The sequence below is a fragment of the Arachis hypogaea genome, chromosome 4 (genome assembly GCF_003086295.3).
Source record: "Arachis hypogaea cultivar Tifrunner chromosome 4, arahy.Tifrunner.gnm2.J5K5, whole genome shotgun sequence".
Classification (NCBI taxonomy): domain Eukaryota; kingdom Viridiplantae; phylum Streptophyta; class Magnoliopsida; order Fabales; family Fabaceae; genus Arachis; species Arachis hypogaea.
The window spans coordinates 118,235,736-118,243,524 of NC_092039.1; the positions used below are offsets into that span (position 1 = coordinate 118,235,736).

General features: G+C 34.0%; 1 long non-coding RNA gene across 1 annotated transcript; it reads right to left on the bottom strand.

The window, feature by feature from the left end:
• Positions 1 to 202: 202 nt before the first annotated feature.
• LOC112797522 (uncharacterized) lies at positions 203 to 3,369 on the bottom strand. The gene is made up of 5 exons (XR_003199805.2): positions 2,726 to 3,369; positions 2,514 to 2,651; positions 2,321 to 2,434; positions 2,123 to 2,240; positions 203 to 455 (listed from the first exon to the last, which is right to left on the bottom strand). It is a non-coding gene; the product is annotated as an uncharacterized lncRNA (long non-coding RNA).
• Positions 3,370 to 7,789: the final 4,420 nt, after the last annotated feature.

A 7,789-nucleotide genomic window follows, 5' to 3' on the forward strand; every position in this document is an offset into this window, starting at 1 on the left:
CCTTAATCAACTCCATGAGATTGGTTATCTTCTTTGTCAATGATCTTTCTCTGGACTTCACAAAGCTTGCCTATATAGTGTAACACCCTCACTACCAGAAGTCACGCTTCCGGCTGCGCTACTCTGATAGAAAGAAGTATTACGACTACTTTACATACCAAATATTAAAATAGGAGCCTATGACTTGACACTGTATCGCTGATTTCTTTGAAAAAAAAACAGAAATAAATACTTTATCTTAAGGAAAAACAAGCAGGCATAGATTCATATACAAGACTCTTTACAAAATAACTCTTAATATAATATACATATAAAACATACAACTCCTATCCCTCTTATAAATTTATAATAACAAAGACGAGGGAAAAAATAATCTAATTAATACAACAATATATAAACCAAACGCAGTATAACACTCCTTAATGCCTCTTCATCTGGTTCCTGAAAAAGTAAAACTGTAGGGGGGTGAGAACCTAACCACACGGTCTCACCACGGAGTTTCAAAGTTGTCATAAGAAGATATTTTATAAGAAAAACTGTCTTCAAGCTCAGTGATTATCATTGCCTTATGAACCTTTTAAAAACCAATAAGTAATTGTCCAAAACCTTTTCAAAGAAACAATGTTTAATCTTTCAGAAATCCGAAACCTTTCCTTTCTTATAAGAAACTTTCAATCAGAAACCAACCACGCAATCAAATAACACAATCATTAATATAGCACCAAAGTTCAATCTCAAATGTAGCACGCCAGGACAAACACGGGCAAAGCAGACAAGGAAAGCACAAGTAGGCAGCAGTTACAGCAAATAGTCCAAGTAGCAGTTACGAACAGTTTAGCAATTAGGCAAACCAAAACAAGTTCAAACTCAAGCAAAGCATACAAATGCATATGATGCATGCCTGTCCTATGGCTGATGAGGCTCATCTGTCGGTTATCCAGCCAACCCGACAAGTCTGAATTGTACTTAGACTGTCCCCCGACGTGCATCCCCAAGAGTCTATGCATAGCTTTTTCTCAAATAATCAATATTACTCAATGGGGGTAACATTCTCGGGAATTTATATAGTGCCCGGTCACACACTTACATCGTAGGGTCAACAGAGTATCGAGTTTTCAACCTGGTACACGTGGTGGCAAGCCACGGTACTTAATCCAGGGAACCTCGTATCTCAGATATTTCAAATTCATAAGCCATATAAATTCATCAATATCTAAGCCATTCTCAATATCATCATCATTCGTCAATCCATGTCCCATTTTCAAATTCATTCAAAAATCATATTTCAAATTAATCCTCATCATCCTTCTTTCCATTACTCAACAATCTCAATTCAAAACATAATTCTTTCTTTTCTAAATAAATCAATCTAACGTTTAAGAACTAAATCTTTTTAAACAATTGCTTCAAACAAAACTTCCAATTTTATAAAATTTCGGCAGCATCTCCTCTAAAATTCGGATTTTGCCACCCTTTTCGGGTCCCAACCAAACCAAACCAAACACCTGTTAAACGTTCAAATCACTTCTAATAATAATTTTCACAACAACCACACTCAACACAGAGAAATTGCAAAATCCAGAATCCAATCAACCAATCCTATAAATCGCAGTTTAAATCAACCTCATTCAACAGCATTAATCAATAATTAAGAACTTTCAGTTTTCTCAAACAGTTTCAAACCAAACCGTTCCTCAAACCATGTTCGAACCATTACCAGAATAGTAAATTATTCTCAATAAACAAACCATTTCCAAATATCAAGTCCTTTCCAAATTGGTTTTAAAATCAAATTCCAATATCAAATCGGGTTCAATATCACATCAAATTTCAATACTAAACCTTTCCTAAAATCGAATTGTTTCCAAAATTAAACTAAATGCCATTATTAAATCTCTCCCATTAATTCAAGGAAATCCACTTTAACAACATCAGTCAACTAATCAGAATATTCAGCTTTCTCAATCGATCCAGCTATCAATCAAACTAATAATCTTATTCATCCAAGACAACTCTATTCAATTCATAAGACTCAGGCAATCACCAAAGATGTATTTTACGCATTAATATCGATTTACAACAACTCTGGAAAGAAAAACAAGTTTGAGAAAGACGCCCCTACCTCATTCGCAATTCAACTACGCGACAAACTACATTTTTATTCTTATTCCACAGCAGCAACATCAATACCGACTGTCCCCGCAGCAGCCACAACCTCTAAACATAGCCTTAGCTCAATCCTAAAACATTAATGTCGCGTAAACTCAATAGTCTATAACAGAATAGCTACTAAAAGAGTTTGGAACAAGGAACGACTTACTGGGCTTACAACTAATTGAGAAAATGGAGCAACAGCAGCTTCGGTGACGACACAGCACCTTGATGTTGTATGCTACAGCCATAGAACTCAGCAATCAAGACCCGGAACTCGATCCTATGACACCAAAACCTTGGATCCTTAAATAACTTAGAACAGAAATACTAATTCATAGGTTTCGGAATGCATTGTTTACCCAGCAAGGACGAACGGCTGAATTGAAATAACGGTAACTCCGATGGTGGTTCCGGTGATCACTGCCATGTTCCCAGTGACCCGAACGGCGGCAACGACGGTGCAGCAGTTCAGAACAACAAGCAGCGGCGGCGGAGAGCTGAAATAGACATGCAGTGACGATAAAGGTTCCCGGAATCCAAAAGAACAGAAACCAAACTTTAAAACCCTTACCGACAGTGCGTTCTCCGGCGGCGGCAGCAGGATTTCGAGCGGCAGAAGCGGCGGTGGCTGGCGCGGGTCTCTCTTTTCTCTCCTCTGCTCCCGAGCTCGCTCTCTCTCGCTCTCTCTGGCTCCTCCATAAGTGGCGGCAACCGACTCCAAGACGAGGACGACGACGACGTGGGTACAGTAGCGGCGGCGACGGCTTCACGGTGTGGGCAACGCTGGCGACGCGAAAAGGGTTCTAACACGGTGGTTGGACTTCAGCTCGGCTTGAGATTCTGCTCTCTCTCCCTCGCGAGTCTCTCCTCCCCGCGTGGTCTCCTCGACGCTGGCGCCAACAGCGACGCGACGGCGGTCCTGAGCTGCGCGGCGGCTTCCTCGCGGTACTCTCCTTCTCTCTCAGATCTCCTCTCTCTTCTGTCAGCAGCGGCGGCGACGGTGGCAGTGACACCCACCGCGCCGCCTCACTCTTCTTCCCCCTCTCCTTCCTTCCTCGGTCCCTTTCCTTCTTCCCCTTTCTCTCTTTTTTTTTTCCTGATGGGTTTTGGTTAGACAAAAAGGGGGGGGGGGTTTCAGCTACTGTTGGTGAAGGCTAATGGCGGCTAGGGTTTCATTAGGAGTAAGGGAAAAATTGTAATTTAATTAGGATTAGGGTATGTATAAAATTAAGATTTTGAATTTAATTATAGTAAAGTAATTTTAATAAAATTGAGGCATGGAGTATAAATTTTGAAATCTAATTAAATCTCTAAAATTATTTTAAAATATTATTTGTGGTATAAAAATACTAATTGATTTTCTCAATAAATTATTCTAATTGAAAATTCATGGTAATATAATTAATTTTCTTTATCTTTAACTTAAAGTATTAAATAATATAAATTAAATTATCTAAAACCTAATCATATAAAATTCTTATTATTTCATAACTACTAATTTTATATCAATAATTATAAAATTAGAAAAAATTCTAATTTAAATAGCCAAAATCCCATTATTTTTAAATTTCTAGAACTTTAAATCATAAATAGGAAAATAATACTTAAGAATATAGTTTAGATAAAAACCTTAATTTATTTCAAATCCAATTAATTGCCTTTAATTATTTTTTAATAAAAATAATTTCTGAAATTAAAACTATAAATAAATATATATAATTTGAGATTAGTTCAAAATAGGACTTTTCAAAAGTCTTGGGTCTTACATATAACATGATAAACTATTAATCTGTCCATTAAATACCAGTTGAGAAGTTTATTGTCTTTTGAGATAATTGTTAGTAGTCGATTAGAATTTTTTTTCTATTTTCTATTATTTTTTTTAGATACATTGATTAAATTTATTGTGTAAAATTAAAAAATATTATTAATTTTTTAATTTTTTATTTATAAAAATTAAATAAAAAATATATCTTTTTTAATCTTTTCACTCTAACTTAAAAAAATTGTTAATATATTAATTATGTTAAATTTCAGGTGTACTCAATTTAAAATCTAACATTATAACTCACATAAAATTTATTTATTATTAACTATTAGTTTAAACTATTACAATAAGTGCATATTCTATTTCATAATAGATAATAAAAAATTGACATAATTTATCTAAATTAGATATCATAAATGAGAATATTTATTACCATTATGATTTAAACCCCAGACAACTTATTGTAAATTATTTATTCAAGTTTCATTATTTGTTTTCAATTTTAAGCAGAATGATTGGTATTCTACTAATATTTTTATTCCAAATCGAAAAGGAACATGGAATTTTTATCTCGTAGAAAATTACTCAGAGACAATGATATATCAAGTAATCAGATAGATATAATATCAAAGATTTAAAATTCAATATTTTGAAATAATTAATAACAAATAAATAAAATCGATGAAAAATAATAATGTTATTTTTATTAATATGTATATTTTTTATTTAATTTTTATAATTAAAAATTAAAAATTATTAATATTTTTCAATTCTTATATAATAAATTTAGCCAATGTATATAAAAAAAATAATAAAAAAATTTTGAACGGTCTTGATAATTATCCAAAAAATAATAAGACTCCTAATAAAAAAATCTATCATTCTAAATTAGCAATTATCATATACGAATTAACAATTTAACGTGTGTCATGTAAATATGCTCTATTAATTTTAGAGAGAAATTATTAAAAAAAAAATACTAACCAAACTTATAGAGTTAAAAAGATCAAAGAACGAAAAAGATTTTTTTGTTGGATCATGTATTATTGCATAATGATCTGTATTGTACATTTTTAACAAATGAAATAATTATACACTTTAGTCAATCTTATACATAGTTAAAATTTAGATAAAAAAAATAAGCTTTTACAATGCACATTAAATATATTCTAGAATCACATAAGTATTTCTGAAGTTTTATACGTTCATGAAAATGGAAATTATACAATAAATTAATTATTTAGAATCTAGTTTAAACATAATACTCTATATTCAAATAAGATATGTTAAGATATTTATATCACGTGCGTGTTAAATGTATATATAATTAAGCTTTTATTTGATACAACAAAAAATAACAGCAAAACCTTGTTTTACTAAATGGGATCGGCTACATAAATCAAACGACACCATTAAATTTTGTCATGTATTATGTCTATAAAGAGACTGTTTATATGTAAATCTCGTTTAACCATCTCATAAATGGTCTTCTTAGGTATTCCTCTGTCTTTCACCCTTTATTCATCTTCCATCTCATCCACCCTCTTGATTGGGTGTTCTGTCATCGGTCTTCTTCTCACATGTCCAAACTACATGAGACGCGATTCTACCATCTTTTCTATAATGGGTGCTACTCCAACTCTCTCCCTTATATCTTCGTTCATTATTTTATCCAATTGCGTATGACCATTGATCCATCTCAATATTTTCATTTCTACCACACTCAACTTATGTTTGTGCTCCCCTTTGACTGCCCAACACTTCGTACCATAAAACATAGACAGTCTTATAACAGTGCAATAGAATTTATCTTTAAGTTTTAAAAGCACTTTTTTGTCGCATATAAACCAGATGCACTCCACCATTTTAACCAACCTGCTTGGATCATATGATTTACATCCTGTTCAATCTCTCCGTTATCCTGTATGATGCAACCAAGATATTTAAAACTTTTAAATTTTTGTAAGATTTTTTCTCCAATCTTCACTTCTATATTAGGGTTTTTTCCTTCTCAAACCGAACTTACATTCCATATATTCCGTCTTGCTACGGCTTATGTGCAAACCATATACTTCTAGAGCTTCTCTCCATAAGTTCAGCTTCTTATTTAAGTCTTCCTTTGACTCTCCCATAAGGACGCTATCATCGGCAAAAAGCATGCATTATGGCACAGGCTCTTGGATGTGCTCTGTGAGTACTTCCAAAACTAATTTGAAAAGGTATGAACTTAAGGAATATCCCTTGTGTAATCTTATACCAATAGAAAATTCCTCTATCACACCACTTTGACTCTTCACACTAGTTGTGGCCCCATCATACATGTCTTTAATTGCATGAATATATGCGGTCCTTACTCTCCTCTTTTCTAAAACCTTCCATAAGACCTTCCTTGACACCCTATTGTACGCTTTTTCCAAATCAATAAACACCATATGTAGATCCCTTTTATTACTACGATACATCTCCATCATCCTTCTTAACAAGTATATCGCTTCGGTGGTGGATCTGCTTGGCATAAATTCAAATTGGTTATCAGTTACTTGTATCTCTTTTTTCAACCTCCGTTCTATCACTCTTTCCCATAACTTCATGGTATGGCTCATGAACTTGATCCCTCTATAGTTTCCACAACTTTGTATATCCCCCTTATTCTTATAGAGAGGTACCAAGGTGCTCTTTCTCCATTCACCAAGCATCTTCTTTGACCTTAAAATTTCATTAAAAAGCTTGGTTAACCAGTTAATGCCTTTTTCTCCAAAGGCCTTTCAAACCTCAATCGGGATATTATCAAGTCCTACCGTCCTGGCATTTTTTATTTGCTTTAGAGCCTCTTTTACCTCGAAATCTCGAATTCTTTGATAGTAGTCATAGTTTTGATCTTCTTCCCTTGTGCATAACCAACCAAGGCTCGGAAGAGTCTTATGTCCTTCATTAAATAACTCGTAGAAGTAGCTCTTCCACCTTTCATTAATCTTCTCCTCTTGAGCCAGCACCTCTCCATTCTTATCTTTTATGCACTTAATCTGATCCAAATCTCTCGTTCTTCTTTCACGGCTCTTTGCGATTCTATATATACCCTTTTCTCCTTTTTTCGTGTCCAAAGACTAGTAGAAATCCTCATATGCTCTTGTTCTTACTTCACTTACAGCCACTTTTGTCTCTTTCTTAGCCGCCTTATATATATTTTTCCCAATTATCTGCATTGCGACATAAAAATCACTCTTTAAAGCACTCCTTTTTATCTTTATCTTTTCTTGTACACTCGCATTCTACCACCAAGACTCCTTGTCTCTTGGTCCTATTCCTTTAGATTCACCAAAACTTTCTTTTATTGTTCTTCTAATAACTTCTACCATCTCCCTCCACATCTCTTCTGCACTTCCATTCCCATCCCACTTTACCTCTTTTTCTACCCGTCTTAGGAAACTTCTTTGTTCCTCACCTTTCATCCGCCACCACTTCGTCCTTGAATTTTTCGTATGATGTCTTTTTTTCAACTTTTACTCAACGCGAAAATCCATGACGAGCATCCTATGTTGTGTTGTCAAACTCTCTCCCGGGATAATTTTACAATCAATACAAAAATTTTCGGTCGAATCTCCTCAATAAGAAAAATTCGATTTGAGAGCTTGTCATGCCATTCTTAGAGGTTATAAGATGTTCGTCTCTCTTTTTAAAACATGTATTTGCGATGAGAATGTCAAAGGTTGAGGAAAAGTCCAAAATAGTTTTACCCTCGGCATTGATCACCCCGAAACTATGGCCTCCGTGAATACTTCCATACCGAGTCACTTCTCTTCCAACATGGCCATTTAAATCTCCTTCTAAAAAAATCTTATCTCCCGAAAGTATGTCTTGGACTAAAAT